Source organism: Pseudophryne corroboree, chromosome 8 (genome assembly GCF_028390025.1).
Source record: "Pseudophryne corroboree isolate aPseCor3 chromosome 8, aPseCor3.hap2, whole genome shotgun sequence".
Taxonomy (NCBI): domain Eukaryota; kingdom Metazoa; phylum Chordata; class Amphibia; order Anura; family Myobatrachidae; genus Pseudophryne; species Pseudophryne corroboree.
In genome coordinates, this window is record NC_086451.1 from 28,179,374 (window position 1) to 28,197,387 (window position 18,014).

The 18,014-nt window shown below is 48.5% G+C and overlaps 1 protein-coding gene across 4 annotated transcripts in view; it reads right to left on the reverse strand.

Moving 5' to 3' along the window:
- The window catches only part of ARAF (A-Raf proto-oncogene, serine/threonine kinase), a 104,018-nt gene extending 100,279 nt beyond the window's left edge, over positions 1-3,739 (reverse strand). For 2 of the 4 annotated variants that reach the window (XM_063936132.1, XM_063936129.1), the window contains exon 1: positions 3,639-3,739. The gene's annotated coding sequence lies outside the window, so the exon portion shown is untranslated. The other 2 variants (XM_063936131.1, XM_063936130.1) reach the window with 1 other exon arrangement.
- Positions 3,740-18,014: the final 14,275 nt, after the last annotated feature.

Sequence of the window (18,014 nt, forward strand, 5' to 3'; positions counted from 1 at the left end):
GCAGTGTATATACCCTATAGCACACACAGCACAGTGTATATACCCTATAGCACACACACACACAGCACAGTGTATATATACCCTATAGCACAGTGTATATACCCTATGGCACACACACACAGCACAGTGTATATACCCTATGGCACACACACAGCAGTGTATATACCCTACAGCACACACAGCACAGTGTATATACCCTATAGCACACACACAGCAGTGTATATACCCTATAGCACACACACAGCACAGTGTATATATACCCTATAGCACAGTGTATATACCCTATGGCACACACACAGCAGTGTATATACCCTATAGCACACACGCACAGCAGTGTATATACCCTATAGCACACACACAGCAGTGTATATACCCTATAGCACACACACAGCAGTGTATATACCCTATAGCACACACACAGCACAGTGTATATACCCTATAGCACACACACAGCAGTGTATATACCCTATAGCACACAGCAGTGTATATACCCTATAGCACACACACAGCACAGTGTATATATACTATAGCACACACACAGCACAGTGTATATACCCTATGGCACACACACAGCAGTGTATACACCCTATGGCGCACACACAGCACAGTGTATATACCCTATGGCACACATACACAGCACAGTGTATATACCCTATGGCGCACACACACACAGCACAGTGTATATACCCTATGGCACACACAGCACAGTGTATATACCCTATAGCACAGTGTATATAGCCTATGGCGCACACACACAGCACAGTGTATATACCCTATGGCACACACACACACACAGCACATTGTATACCCTATAGCACAGTATATATACCCTATGGCACACACACACACAGCAGTGTATATACCCTATAGCACACAGTAGTGTATATACCCTATAGCACACACAGCACAGTATATACCCTATAGCACACACACAGAACAGAGTATATACCCTATTGCACATATAGCCAATGTATATACACTATAGCACACACAAACCACAATGTATATACCCTATAGCACACACACAGCACAGTGTATATATACCCTATAGACACACACAGCACAGTGTATATACCCTATAGCACATACACAGCGTATATATACCCTATAGCACACACACAGCACAGTGTATATACACTATAGCACACACACAGCACAGAGTATATACCCTATTGCACACACAGCCAACGTATATACACTATAGCACACACAAACAGCCACAATGTATATACCCTATATTTTATTTTATTATTATTATCCTTTATTTATATGGCGCCACAAGGGTTCCGCGGCACCCAATTACAGAGTACATATGCACATAATCAAAACAGTGACTTACAGTTGATGACAATTTAGGACAAGTACAGGGTAACTAAGCATAACTACACCAGTAAATGACAGAGAAGTTCCAGGTGGCCAAAAAACTGCGGAATTTGGGCAGTTGAAGATTATTAAAGTAAGAAAAGGATAAGCACATGAGGGAAGAGGGCCCTACTCGTGAGAGCTTACAATCTAAGGGGAGGGGTAGACAGACAGGGGTGACACAGATGGGGTACATAGAGAGCGTAGAACAGAGGATAGCACACACACAGCCCCAATGTATATACCCTATAGCACCCACACAGCAGTGTATATACCCTATAGCGCACCCAGCAGTGTATATACCCTATAGCGCACACCCAGCCACAACATATATACCCTATAGCACACACACAGCACCGTGTATATATAATCTATAGCAGACACACAGCACCGTGTATATATAATCTATAGCACACACACAGCACAGTGTATATATACCCTATAGCACACACACAGCACAGTGTATATACCCTATGGCACACACACAGCACAGTGTATATACCCTATGGCACACACAGCACAGTGTATATACCATATAGCACACACAGCACAGTGTATATACCATATAGCACACACAGCACAGTGTATATACCATATAGCACACACACACACAGCACAGTGTATATACACCATATAGCACACACACAGCACAGTGTATATATACCCTATAGCACACACACAGCACAGTGTATATATACCCTATAGCACACACACAGCACAGTGTATATATACCCTATAGCACACACACACACAGCACAGTGTATATATACCCTATAGCACACACACACACACAGCACAGTGTATATATACCCTATAGCACACACACACACACAGCACAGTGTATATATACCCTATAGCACACACACACAGCACAGTGTATATATACCCTATAGCACACACACACACAGCAGTGTATATACCCTATGGCACACACGCACACAGCAGTGTATATACCCTACATCACACACAGCACAGTGTATATACCCTATAGCACACACACACACACACACACACACACACACACCACAGTGTATATATACCCTATAGCACAGTGTATATACCCTATGGCACACACACACACACAGCAGTGTATATACCCTATAGTACACACACACACACAGCAGTGTATATACCCTATAGCACACAGCAGTGTATATACCCTATAGCACACACACAGCACAGTGTATATACCCTATAGCACACACACAGCGTATATACCCTATGGCACACACACACACACAGAACAGAGTATATACCCTATTGCACACACAGCCAATGTATATACACTATAGCACACACAGCCACAATGTATATACCCTATAGCACACACACAGCAATGTATATATACCCTATAGACACACACACAGCACAGTGTATATACCCTATAGCACATACACAGCGTATATACCCTATAGCACACACACAGCACAGTGTATATACCCTATGGCACACACATCACAGTGTATATACCCTATGGCACACACATCACAGTGTATATACCCTATAGCACACACAGCAGTGTATATATCCTATAGCACACACACAGCACAGAGTATATACCCCATTGCACACACAGCCAATGTATATACACTATAGCACACACAAACAGCCCCAATGTATATACCCTATAGCACACACACAGCACAGTGTATATACCTTATAGCACACACACAGCACAGTGTATATACCCTATGGCGCACACACACACAGCACAGTGTATATACCCTATGGCACACACACAGCACAGTGTATATACCCTATGGCACACACACACAGCACAGTGTATATACCCTATGGCACACACACAGCACAGTGTATATACCCTATGGCACACACACAGCACAGTGTATATACCCTATGGCACACACAGCACAGTGTATATACCCTATGGCACACACACACACAGCACAGTGTATATACCTTATAACACACACACACACAGCAGTGTATATACCCTATAGCACACACACAGCACAGAGTATATACCCTATGGCACACACAGCACAGTGTATATACCCTATAGCACACACACAGCACAGAGTATATACCCTATGGCACACACACAGCACAGTGTATATACCCTATAGCACATACACAGCACAGTGTATATACCCCATGGCACACACACACAGCACAGTGTATATACCCTATGGCACACACAGCACAGAGCATGTCAGCACAGCACGTACAATATCAGGAACAGCTCGCTCCCGGCATGCTCAGCTCCCCAGCGGTGCAGGGCGGGATGACGTCATGGCGGGCCCGGTCTCACTCACCTGGTACTCGGAGCCGCCGCCATGTCACACGGAGAGCGTCCCGGTCCCGCCCCCTCACTCGCCCATTGCTCCAGGACAGACACCCGCGGCTTGCTATTGGTCGGGGGAGACGTTACTCAACCCGCCCAGGGACCCACCCACTGCAAGCAGCAGGGAGAGGGCGGCAGTGACGTCACGTGGAGGCGGGGTTAGACGGCAAATTACGTCATACGGAGACCTGAAGAAGCAGGCTGCAGGAGTGTTCCTGTTTAGTGTGTGCAGTGTGTATACTGGGTGTCTGTGGTGTGTATAGTACTGTGCTAATGTTATATGTATAGTACTGTGCTCAGGTTTTATATATATATACATACATATATATATATATACATATATATATATATATATATATATACATATATGTGTGTGTGTGTGTCTAAAAAGCATATATAGGGGGCGCTCCATAGTGCATAAAAGTCTTTGATAGAACATGAATTCACAATAAAAGCAAATGGTAAAATTTTGCTTGTACCAACCGGCAGCCAGTGTGGTTTGGTTACCACATGATTCCATATATATTCCGCCTGGCAATTACTGGAGCAACCGGCATGAGGCAATGATGCACTCCTCAACCCGCCGTTGGCCACCACACGAGGCTCACCACGGGTAGGATCACATAAGCCGTCCACCGCGATGCCAGTAACTCCGGTGGTCCGTCTCAGCACTCCTGCTCCGCTGGCGCCTCCTGACACCCAACTCACTGGGGACCCTGGCTGGCGGGTTATGTGATCCTTCCCATGGCGGCTGATGGCGGGCTGAGGAGTCCATCTTTGACAGATAGTGTGCGTCACTTTTTCCACATTTCTCTAACGTCCTAGTGGGTGCTGGGAACTCCGAAAGGACCATGGGGAATAGCGGCTCCGCAGGAGTCTGGGCACAACTAAAAGAAAGCTTTTAGACTACCTGGTGTGCACTGGCTCCTCCCACTATGACCCTCCTCCAAGCCTCAGTTAGATTTTTGTGCCCGGCCGAGCTGGATGCACACTAGGGGCTCTCCTGAGCTCTTAGAAGAAAGTATATTTTAGGTTTTTTATTTTACAGTGAGACCTGCTGGCAACAGGCTCACTGCAACGAGGGACTAAGGGGAGAAGAAGCGAACCTACCTGCTTGCAGCTAGCTTGGGCTTCTTAGGCTACTGGACACCATTAGCTCCAGAGGGACCGACAGCATGGAACTGGCCTTGGTGTTCGGTCCCGGAGCCGCGCCGCCGTCCCCCTTACAGAGCCAGAAGCAAGAAGAAGTCCGGAAAATCGGCGGCATGAAGACTTCTGTCTTCTCCAAGGTAGCGCACAGCACTGCAGCTGTGCGCCATTGCTTCTCATACACACTTCACACTCCGGTCACTGAGGGTGCAGGGCGCTGGGGGGGGGGGGGGGCGCCCTGAGCAGCAATAAAAACACCTTGGCTGGCAAAACAATCACAATATATAGCCCCAGAGGCTATATATGTGATAATTACCCCTGCCAGAATCCTTAAAAAAGCGGGAGAATAGTCCGCAAAAAAGGGGCGGAGCTATCCCCCTCAGCACACTGGCGCCATTTTTCCCTCACAGTTCCGCTGGAAGGAAGCTCCCTGGCTCTCCCCTGCAGTCTACACTACAGAAACAGGGTAAAAAAGAGAGGGGGGGCACTAAATTTAGGCGCAGTAAATATTATAGCAGCTATAGGGGACATAATTCAGTTAGTCCCTGCAGTATATAGCGCTCTGGTGTGTGCTGGCATACTCTCTCTCTGTCTCCCCAAAGGGCTTCTGTGGGGTCCTGTCCTCTGTTTAGAGCATTCCCGGTGTGTGTGCGGTGTGTCGGTACGGCTGTGTCGACATGTTTGAGGAGGAAAATTATGTGGAGGCGGAGCAGATGCCTGTAGAAGTGATGTCACCCCCTGCGGGGCAGACACCTGAGTGGATGGTTTTATGGAAGGAATTACGTGCAAGTGTCGACTCCTTACACAAAAAATTTGATGACATGCCAAATGCGGGACAGCCGGCTTCTCAGCTTGTGCCTGCCCAGGTGTCTCAAAGGCCATCAGGGGCTCTAAAACGCACGCTACCTCAGATGGCAGACCCAGATGCCGACACGGATACTGATACCAGTGTCGACGACGATGAGTCTAATCTAATGTCCACTAAGGCCATTCGCTGCATGATTGAGGCAATGAAAGAGGTGTTACACATTTCAGATTTAAACCCAGGTACCACAAAAAAGGGTATTATGTTTGGGGAGAAAAAACTACCCGTAGTTTTTCCCCCATCTGAAGAATTAAATGAAGTGTGTGAAGAAGCGTGGGCTTTCCCTGATAAAAGATTGATAATCTCAAAAAAATTACTAATGGCGTTCCCTTTCCCGCCAGCGGATAGGGCACGTTGGGAAACACCTCCTAGGGTGGATAAAGCGCTCACACGTTTGTCTAAAAAGGTGGCACTTCCGTCTCCGGATACGGCCGCCCTGAAGGAGCCTGCGGATAGAAAACAGGAGGCAATCCTGAAGTCTATATATACACACACAGGCATTATACTTAGACCAGCTATTGCGTCAGCATGGATGTGCAGTGCTGCCGCTGCGTGGTCAGATTCCCTGTCAGAAAATATTGACACCCTAGACAGGGACACTATTCTGCTAACCATAGAGCATATAAAAGACTCAGTCTTATACATGAGAGATGCACAGAGGGAGATCTGCCGGATGGCATCTAAAATAAGTGCATTGTCCATTTCTGCTAGGAGAGGCTTATGGACCCGGCAGTGGACAGGGGATGCAGATTCCAAAAGGCACATGGAAGTTTTGCCTTATAAGGGTGAGGAGTTATTCGGGGATGGTCTCTCGGACCTCGTTTCCACAGCGACAGCTGGGAAGTCAGCATTTTTATCCCATGTTCCCTCACAGCCTAAAAAAGCGCCGTTTTATCAGGTACAGTCCTTTCGGACCCAGAAAAACAGGCGAGGAAAAGGCGGGTCTTTTCTGTCCAGAGGCAGAGGTAGGGGAAAAAGGCTGCAACAGACAGCTGGTTCCCAGGAGCAAAAGTCCTCCCCCGCTTCTTCCAAGTCCGCCGCATGACGGTGGGGCTCCACAGGCGGAACCAGGTACGGTGGGGGGGCGCCTCAAAAATTTCAGCGATCAGTGGGCTCGCTGACAGGTGGATCCCTGGATCTTTCAAGTAGTATCTCAGGGGTACAAGCTGGAATTCGAGGCGTCTCCCCCCCGCTGTTTCCTCAAATCAGCCTTGCCAGCAACTCCCTCGGACAGGGAGGCTGTGCTAGAGGCAATTCACAAACTGTATTCCCAGCGCGTGATAGTCAAGGTGCCCCTACTTCAACAAGGACGGGGTTACTATTCCACACTGTTTGTGGTACCGAAACCGGACGGTTCGGTGAGACCCATTTTAAATTTGAAATCCTTGAACACATACATAAAAAAATTCAAGTTCAAGATGGAATCGCTCAGGGCGGATATTGCAAGTCTAGACGAGGGGGATTACATGGTATCCCTGGACATCAAGGATGCTTACCTGCATGTCCCCATTTACCATCCTCACCAGGAGTACCTCAGATTTGCGGTACAGAATTGCCATTACCAATTCCAGACGCTGCCGTTTGGTCTGTCCACGGCACCGAGGGTGTTTACCAAGGTAATGGCGGAAATGATGATACTCCTTCGAAAAAAGGGAGTTTTAATTATCCCATACTTGGACGATCTTCTAATAAAGGCGAGATCCAAGGAGCAGTTGTTGGTAGGAGTAGCACTATCTCAGGAGGTGCTACACCAGCACGGTTGGATTCTAAATATTCCAAAGTCACAGCTGGTTCCGACGACACGTCTACTGTTCCTGGGAATGATTCTGGACACAGTCCAGAAAAAAGTGTTTCTCCCAGAGGAAAAAGCCATGGAGCTGTCGTCTCTAGTCAGAAACCTCCTGAAACCAAAACAGGTGTCGGTGCATCACTGCACGCGAGTCCTGGGAAAGATGGTGGCTTCTTACGAAGCAATTCCTTTCGGCAGGTTCCATGCCAGAATCTTTCAGTGGGACCTGTTGGACCAATGGTCCGGATCACATCTTCAGATGCATCGGCTAATAACCCTGTCTCCAAGAACCAGGGTGTCTCTACTGTGGTGGCTGCAGAGTGCTCATCTTCTAGAGGGCCGCAGATTCGGCATACAGGACTGGGTCCTGGTGACCACGGATGCCAGCCTTCGAGGCTGGGGGGCAGTCACACAGGGAAGAAACTTCCAAGGACTATGGTCGAGTCAGGAGACTTCCCTACACATAAATATTCTAGAACTGAGGGCCATTTACAATGCCCTAAGTCAGGCAAAATCCCTGCTTCAAAACCAGCCGGTACTGATCCAATCAGACAACATCACGGCAGTCGCCCATGTAAACCGACAGGGCGGCACAAGAAGCAGGACGGCGATGGCAGAAGCCACAAGGATTCTCCGATGGGCGGAAAATCACGTGTTAGCACTGTCAGCAGTGTTCATTCCGGGAGTGGACAACTGGGAAGCAGACTTCCTCAGCAGACACGATCTCCATCCGGGAGAGTGGGGACTTCATCCAGAAGTCTTCACACTGATTGTAAATCGTTGGGAACGGCCACAGGTGGACATGATGGCGTCCCGCCTAAACAAAAAACTAGAGAGATATTGCGCCAGGTCAAGGGACCCTCAGGCGATATCGGTGGACGCTCTAGTGACACCGTGGGTGTTCCAGTCGGTTTATGTGTTCCCTCCTCTGCCTCTCATACCAAAGGTACTGAGAATAATAAGAAAACGAGGAGTAAGGACAATACTCGTGGTTCCGGATTGGCCAAGAAGAGCGTGGTAACCGGAACTTCAAGAGATGATCTCAGAGGACCCATGGCCTCTGCCGCTCAGACAGGACCTGCTGCAGCAGGGGCCCTGTCTGTTCCAAGACTTACCGCGGCTGCGTTTGACGGCATGGCGGTTGAACACCGGATCCTAAAGGAGAAAGGCATTCCGGAGGATGTCATTCCTACGCTGATTAAAGCCAGGAAAGATGTAACTGTAAAACATTATCACCGCATATGGCGGAAATATGTTGCTTGGTGTGAGGCCAATAAGGCCCCAATAGAGGAATTTCAGCTGGGTCGATTTCTGCACTTCCTACAGGCAGGAGTGTCTATGGGCCTAAAATTAGGCTCCATTAAGGTGCAGATATCGGCTCTGTCGATTTTCTTCCAAAAAGAACTAGCTTCACTACCTGAAGTTCAGACATTTGTAAAAGGAGTGCTGCATATTCAGCCCCCTTTTGTGCCTCCAGTGGCACCCTGGGATCTCAACGTGGTGTTGAATTTCCTAAAATCACATTGGTTTGAACCACTGAAGACCGTGGATCTTAAATATCTCACGTGGAAAAGGGTCATGTTATTGGCCTTGGCTTCGGCCATGCGTGTTTCAGAATTGGCGGCTTTGTCATGCAAAAGCCCTTATCTGATTTTCCATATGGATAGGGCAGAATTGAGGACTCGTCCCCAGTTTCTCCCTAAGGTGGTATCAGCTTTTCACTTGAACCAACCTATTGTAGTGCCTGCGGCTACTAGTAACGTGGAGGATTCCAAGTTGCTGGACGTAGTCAGGGCCTTGAAAATTTAGGTTTCCAGGACGGCTGGAGTCAGGAAAACTGACTCGCTATTTATCCTGTATGCACCCAACAAACTGGGTGCTCCTGCTTCTAAGCAGACTATTGCTCGCTGGATTTGTAGCACAATTCAGGTGGCGCATTCTGCGGTTGGACTGCCGCGTCCTAAATCAGTTAAAGCCCATTCTACAAGGAAGGTGGGCTCATCTTGGGCGGCTGCCCGAGGGGTCTCGGCTTTACAACTTTGCCGAGCTGCTACTTGGTCAGGGGCAAACACGTTTGCAAAATTCTACAAATTTGATACCCTGGCTGAGGAGGACCTTGAGTTCTCTCATTCGGTGCTGCAGAGTCATCCGCACTCTCCCGCCCGTTTGGGAGCTTTGGTATAATCCCCATGGTCCTTTCGGAGTTCCCAGCATCCACTAGGACGTTAGAGAAAATAAGATTTTACTCACCGGTAAATCTATTTCTCGTAGTCCGTAGTGGATGCTGGGCGCCCGTCCCTAGTGCGGATTGTCTGCAATAATTGTACATAGTTATTGTTTAATAACGGGTTATTGTTATGAGCCATCTGTTGAGAGGCTCAGTTTTGTTTCATACTGTTAACTGGATATGGTATCACGTGTTATACGGTGTGATTGGTGTGGCTGGTATGAGTCTTACCCGGGATTCAAAATCCTTCCTTATTGTGTCAGCTCTTCCGGGCACAGTATCCTAACTGAGGCTTGGAGGAGGATCATAGTGGGAGGAGCCAGTGCACACCAGGTAGTCTAAAAGCTTTCTTTTAGTTGTGCCCAGACTCCTGCGGAGCCGCTATTCCCCATGGTCCTTTCGGAGTTCCCAGCATCCACTACGGACTATGAGAAATAGATTTACCGGTGAGTAAAATCTTATTTTTGTGACGTTACAGTTTTATTCCAAAATTGAATACATTTTTTCCCTCAAAATTCTACACCCAATACCCCATAATGACAACGTGAAAAAAGTTTTTCCTCTAACGTCCTAGTGGATGCTGGGGACTCCGTAAGGACCATGGGGAATAGACGGGCTCCGCAGGAGACATGGGCACTTTAAGATGCTCTGGCTCCTCCCTCTATGTCCCTCCTCCAGACCTCAGTTTGAATCTGTGCCCGGACGAGCTGGGTGCTGTTCAGTGAGCTCTCCTGAGCTTGCTGTGAGAAAGTATTTTGTTAGGTTTTTTATTTTCAGGGAGCTCTGCTGGCAACAGACTCCCTGCATCGTGGGACTGAGGGGAGAGAAGCAGCCCTACTCTCTGAAGCTAGGTCCTGCTTCTTAGGCTACTGGACACTATTAGCTCCAGAGGGATCGTACACAGGATCTCACCCTCGTCGTCCGATCCCAGAGCCGCGCCGCCGTCCCCCTCGCAGAGCCGGAAGACAGAAGCAGGGTGAATATGAGAAGTAAGAAGACTTCGAAATCGGCGGCAGAAGACTCCGTTCTTCACATGAGGTAGCGCACAGCACTGCAGCTTGCGCCAGTGGCGCACGCAGGGGGGGTTTCCGAGTACCCAGAAACCCCCCCTGATTGGCCAAAGTCTTTTAAGAGATGGAGACAGCTGTGTCTCCGTATTACTACAAACCGCGATCGCGTACGCGATCGCGATCAGAGCTGCTGCAGGGAGCTCTTGTTGGCAGAGCTCTCTGCATAGAGCAGCGCTGTCAAATGAGCCACCGCCAGGTCCGTTTTTTCTGCCCCCAGGATAGTACCTGCCCACCACGAGCGGAGACGTCTGACACGCTCAGCAGCAGGTGTCCGGCAATGCACTGCAGTAAAGTGAAGAAACTCCAAATAAACTACATCTCCCAGCAGCCCTTGCTGCCAGGAGCTGTAGTGTATTTGTACTTACTTCACTTTACTGTAGTGCGTTGCCGGACACCTGCTGCTGAGCGTGTCAAAGGAGGACAGAAAGGTACTGAGCTGCCGCCTATCCCCAGCATCATAACGTTCTGGAAGCTCCCCGTGGGGAGATGGAGTACCTGTGTCAGAGCTGCAGCTGCGGGTTAGTTATATGACTGGGCTGATGCTCATGCCTGTGCCAGCTGTAATGCTGCAAAGGGGCCATGTGACTTTTGCTCCTCATCCTGGGGCACTGCAACTGTGGGCATAGTGTAAGGGGCACTGTTACTGTGGGCATAGTGTAAGGGACACTGCAATTGTGGGCATAGTGTAATGGACACTGCAATTGTGGGCATAGTATAAGAGGCACTGCAATTGTGGGCATAGTGTAAGGGGCACTGCAATTGTGGGCATAATATGTAAGGATCACTACAACTGGACTTTTTCCATGAGTAATCCATGGGGCGCCATATTTGCTTAAGTAAATATTTGCTTACCAAACAATTTGACCCCGGCCCTGGCCATCGCCTGCCCGCCCGCCCACCAGAGACGCCAGCTGCCGCAGTCATTGCCATTGGGCTCGGGCACCGCAGCAGCCGGCTGTGACCTCTTGTATGGTGATGCGGATGTGACTCACAGGTCACGAACGCTACGTCGCCTGCCAGCTAGCCCGCCCAGCCAGTCCTGCTTCGTTGTGGTTGGAACCAGGATGCTGGGAGGGAATGCTCTGCCTCTGTGCTGCTCCTCACTGCTGTAATACTGAGATGGAAACCTGAGCTGTAAACTGAGGTTGGAGCCAGTGTTTTTTTTGTTTTTTGTTTTTTATTTGATTGATTGATTGATAGTTTTGGAATTATTGTTGTGTTTGTTTACAATGTATGGAAAAACGATGTGGGCACAGTGTGTGGAATTACTGTGGGGGAAGGGAGGTACAAGGGCCCTCATTCCGAGTTGATCGGTCGCAAGGCGAATTTAGCAGAGTTACACACGCTAAGCCGCCGCCTACTGGGAGTGAATCTTAGCTTCTTAAAATTGCGACCGATGTATTCGCAATATTGCGATTACTAACTACTTAGCAGTTTCAGAGTAGCTCCAGACTTACTCTGCCTGTGCGATCAGTTCAGTGCTTGTCGTTCCTGGTTGACGTCACAAACACACCCAGCGTTCGCCCAGGCACTCCCACCGTTTCTCCGGCCACTCCTGCGTTTTTTCCGGAAACGGTAGCGTTTTCAGCCACACGCCCCTGAAACGCCGTGTTTCCGCCCAGTAACACCCATTTCCTGTCAATCACATTACGATCGCCGGAGCGAAGAAAAAGCCGTGAGTAAAAATACTTTCTTCATAGTAAAGTTACTTGGCGCAGTCGCAGTGCGAACTTTGCGCATGCGTACTAAGCGGATTTTCACTGCGATGCGATGAAAAAGAACGAGCGAACAACTCGGAATGAGGGCCAATGTGTAGCATTACTATGAGGGGTTAAGATGAGCGGAATTACGATGTGGGCAGTGTGTGGAATTACTGTAGGGGGTACAATGTGTGGCATTACTATGTGGACACAGTGTGTGGAATTACTGTGGGTGGAGGGGGGTACAATGTGTGGAATTACTTTAGGGGACAGTGTGGTGTATTTACTGTGGGGGACAGTGTGTGGAATTACCATTTCTTTGTTTTATTACTGTGGGGGTGAATGTATTTGTTTTATTTCTGTTGATATATTTGATTTAAAAAAAAAAACGTACAAGTTTAAAAAGGTTAAACAATCACTGGCATAGACTGTCCAGATGACCTGGTTTTCTCCTCTCAGCCTGGCCTCGGGTACAGTATGTGTGTATAGTATGTTAGTGGTGTGTTTTGTGCATGTGTAATGTATACGTGTGTGTGTGTGACAAATATACAAAACAGATACATATTTTTTATACACACATATATATATATATACAGACACAAACACACTCCTACGGAAACCCCCCCCCCAGTAAATCCTGCGTTTGCCCCTGTGCGCCATTGCTCCAAACACACCTCACATACTCCGGTCACTGTAAGGGTGCAGGGCGCAGGGGGGGGGGGGGCGCCCTGGGCAGCATATGGACCTCTTTTGGCAAAAGTACACATATATACAGTTGGGCACTGTATATATGTATGAGCCCCCGCCAAGAAAATGTATATTTAAGCGGGACAGAAGCCCGCCGTCGAGGGGGCGGGGCTTCTTCCTCAGCACTCACCAGCGCCATGTTATTTCTCCACAGCACCGCTGAGATGAAGCTCCCCAGCCTCTCCCCTGCAGATACACGGTAGAAGAGGGTAAAAAGAGAGGGGGGCACATAATTAGGCGCAAAAATCAATATAAACAGCAGCTACTGGGTTAACATTAAGTTACTGTGTTATTCCTGGGTTAATAGCGCTGGGGTGTGTGCTGGCATACTCTCTCTCTGTCTCTCCAAAGGGCCTTGTGGGGGAATTGTCTTCAGATGAGCATTCCCTGAGTGTGTGGTGTGTCGGTACGTGTGTGTCGACATGTCTGATAAAAGGCTCCCCTAAGGAGGAGATGGAGCAAATGTGTGTGTGAGGGGTGTCTCCGTCGACAACGCCGACACCTGTTTGGATATGTGTAATTAAGTGCTAAGGTGAATTTATTTCACAAAAGATTAGAGAACAGACAGGGAATCTACCCATGTCTGTCCCTATGTCGCAGAGACCTTCAGAGTCTCACAATGCTCACTATCCAAAATAATAGACACTGATATCGATACGGAGTCTGACTCCAGTGTCGACTACGATAATGCAAAGTAACAGCCAAAATGTCAGGAAAGTATTCAATATATGATTATTGTAATAAAAGATGATTTGCATATCACTGATGACTCATCTGTCCCTGACACAAGGGTACACATGTTTAAGGGGAAGAAAGCTGAGGTAAATTTCCCTGCTTTCATGATGAAAAAGAGCGGGAATCTCCAGACAAGAGACTGCAGTTTCCCACAAAGAATTCTCAGGGAGTATCCTTTCCCTACTAGGGCCAGGATACGATGGGAATCTTCCCCTAGGGTGTCACGTTTGCCCAAAAGGTAGCGCTGACTTAACAGCTATCCTCAGGGATCCTGCAGATAGCGTGCACATTCTGGTACACTACTCAGACCGGCGATTGTGTCGGCATGGGTTTATAGCGCTGTAGCAGCGTGGACAGGTACCTTATCAGCAGAGATTGAAACCCTAGTATGTATATATGTATATATATAGATATATATATATATTAAAGATGCTGTCTTGAGATATATATATATAAAACAGGCCCAAAGAGACATTAGTCTACTGGGTTCTAGAGTCAACGCTATGTCGATTTCTGCTTGACGTGTCCTGTAGAATATGCAATGGACAGGTGATGCCGACTTATGGGGCATATGGAAGGCTGAGGATTGTGTGGAGAAGGGATCTCGGACCTGGTCTCCACAGCTATAGCTGGTAATTCTGATCTTTTGCCTTATATTCCTACACAGCCTAGGAAAGCACGACATTATCAAATGCAGCCTTTCGATCACAAAGAAACAAGAAAGTCCGAGGTGCGTCCTTTCTTGCCAGAGGCAGGGGCAGAGGAAAGAAGCTGCACAACACAGCTAGTTCCCAGGAACAGAAGTCCTCCCCGGCCTCTACAAAATCCACCGCATGTCGCTGGGGCTCCACAGGCGGAGCTAGGCCCGGTGGGGGCACGTCTTCGTAATTTCAGCCACAAGTGGGTTCACTCCCTGTTGGATCCCTGGGCAATAGATATTGTGTCTCAGGGATACAAGCTGGACTTTGAGGAGATGCCCCCCCCACCGACGGCCCTGCCGGCTTCCCCCCACGAGAGGGAAATAGTGTTAACTGCAATTCACAAATTGTATCTTCAACAGGTGGTGGTCAAGGTTCCCCTCCTTCAACAAGGAGGGGGTTATTATTCGACCATGTTGTAGTCCCGAAACCAGACGGTTCGGTCAGACCCATATTGAATTTAAAATCCCTGAACATATACCTGAAAAGGTTCAAGTTCAAGATGGAATCGCTAAGAGCGGTCATCGCAAGCCTGAATAGGGGGAGATTTTATGGTGTCTCTGGACATAAAGGATGCATACCTTCATGCCCCATTTATCCACCTCATCAGGCGTACCTCAGATTTGCGGTACAGGATTGTCATTACCAATTTCAGACGTTGCCGTTTGGTCTCTCCACGGCCCCGAGAATCTTCACCAAGGTAATGGCGGAAATGATGGTGCTCCTGCGGAAGCAAGGTGTCACAATTATCCCGTACTTGGGACGATCTCCTCATAAAAGTGAGATCAAGAGAGCAGTTGCTGAACAGCGTATCACTTTCTCTGGAAGTGTAACGGCAACACGGTGTTATGATTCCAGCACTCCTGGTCAGAGGAGATCTTATGACAAGGACCGGAGCACTGGAATGGAATGCTGGGGACGGGAGCAGGAAAGAATAATAGCCCCTGGCGCCCTAACTCTGTTGTCTCACCCGTGCTGTCAGAAATCCCTTGCGAGACTATGGTTTCTTGAGCCCTTGGCAGCCGCGTTTGAAGGGCGGATTATGTCTGCCCACCTCCGATGCCCCCCGGTCTTAATGAGAGACAAAGGGAAATCCGAGGCAGGATGATAACAAGAGGCCTTCTATCTAACAAACAGGCCAGGGGCTACGAGCTAACTAAAAAACCTAAAGTATGTGCGGAAAAACCGCCAGGGAAAAGGACAACCAAAATCCACTTGTCCAATACTCCTACTCGGCACCGCCGAATACCAGAGTGGACCTGTGGAAGCGGAACCCTCCGCAAAATGCTCCAAACACAAATTATAAAGGGTAAAGCGGCCGAGCCGCTACACACGGCAGAGCCGCGACTCACGAACACCACTGGATGTTAAACGGTGATCAGTCAGGACTCCAGGGACGAGATGATAACTCCCGAGTACAGGACTTCAGAGGACTGGAATGACCGGATACAGCAGGACTGGAAACAGACTCTCAGCAAACAAGACAGCATGCAAGAAGCTATTACCGGCGTCTGTGAGAAGCCCTGAGAGTGTATTTAATGAGGAGTCCTCCAATCAGCTGCTGACAGAGCTGATTAGAATCAATGCCGTGCAGCTGCCTTGCTGCACGGCCAGAGAACAGGTGCACTTATTAATTCCAAAAGGACCCAGCAACGGGGAACGCGGTCCGCCATTGGCGTCCCCGTTGCTAGGGTCCGTGCGGCTCAGCGCGCCCGGCGTCTAGCGTTGCTAGGGAGCCGGCGGCTGTACGCGCACGGCGTCCCTAGTTGCTAGGCGCCGGGCCGCGCAGACGAGCGGACCCCGGCGCCTAACAGTACCCCCCCCCCTTGAGGAGGGGTCAAGGAACCCCTAAAGCCAGGTTTCCAAGGAAATTCCCGAAAAAATGCCCTCTTGAGCCTCGGGGCATGAAGATCCTTATCCAGGACCCAAGACCTTTCCTCCGGACCATAGCCTCTCCAGTGAACCAGAAAATAAAGCCGGCCCCGGGAAAATTTGGAATCGAGAACCTTCTCCACCAAGAACTCCTGTTGTCCCTGTACATCCACCGGAGATCTACCCTGAGAGATCCTCCGAGGAAATCTACTGGAAGAAACGTATAGTTTCAACAGGGAGCAATGAAACGTATTTCCAATCCTGAGAGATCTTGGTAAACGTAACCGGAAGGCAACTGGGTTGACTCTTTTAATAATAAGAAATGGCCCAATAAATTTGGGTCCCAATCTAGCCGAGGATTGTCTAAGCCTGATGTTACGAGTCGACAACCATACGCTATCTCCCACCTTAAAAGTGCAAGGACGTCGGAGCCTGTCAGAAAAATTTTTCTCTCGAAAGGCCGCTTTTCTGAGAGCAAGGTGCACTTTTTTCCAAATGGCTCTGAGATGGGAGGTTAAGGTTAGCGAGGAGACTGAGGAATGATGAAAAAAAGAATTAGCTCTGGGGTGAAAACCAAAAACTGAAAAGAATGGAGACACTTTAGTGGAGGAATGACAAGAATTATTGTAAGCAAACTCCGCCAACGGAAGAAACTCGGACCAATCATTCTGGAGTTTGGCTGAATACAAACGCAAATACTGTTTCAATGATTGGTTAACTCGCTCGGTTTGCCCGTTGGATTGTGGGTGGTAACCGGATGTTAACGACAATTTTATCTTTAATGAAGCACAAAAACATTTCCAGAATTGTGCGATGAATTGTGGACCCCGATCAGAAACAATATCAGTAGGCAACCCATGAAGTCTGAAAACATGGCGGAGAAACAAAACTGCCAACCCTTGGGCAGATGGCAGTCGGGGAAGAGCAATGAAATGAGCCATCTTGCTAAAACGGTCCACTACCACCCATATGACTCGGAATCCGGCTGAAAGGGGAAGATCAACCACAAAATCCATGGAAATATGAGACCATGGCCTGAGAGGGACATTTAAGGGCATAAGTTGCCCGATAGGCAAGGAACGGGGAACCTTATGCTGTGCACAGACCTGACATGAATAAACAAACTCCTTAACGTCTTTAGAAAGACCAGGCCACCATACTGAGCGAGAGACTAACTCCAAAGTCTTAGAGATTCCCGGATGCCCGGAAACTTTGTTATCATGGAATTCCGTTAAAACAGTAGCTCTCAAAAACTCAGGGACGTAAAGACGACCAGCAGGAGTATTTCCAGGAGCTTGGTGTTGAAGCTGTTTTAACTGGGTAAATAAATCTTGTGTGAGGCCTGCCCAGATGACAGAGGATGGAAGTATGGGAGTAACAGGACTGTTATTGTGAACCGGAAGAAAGCTGCGTGACAGGGCATCAGCCTTTGTATTCTTGGAACCAGGCCTAAAAGTGATTATAAATTTGAAACGAGTAAAAAATAAAGCCCAAC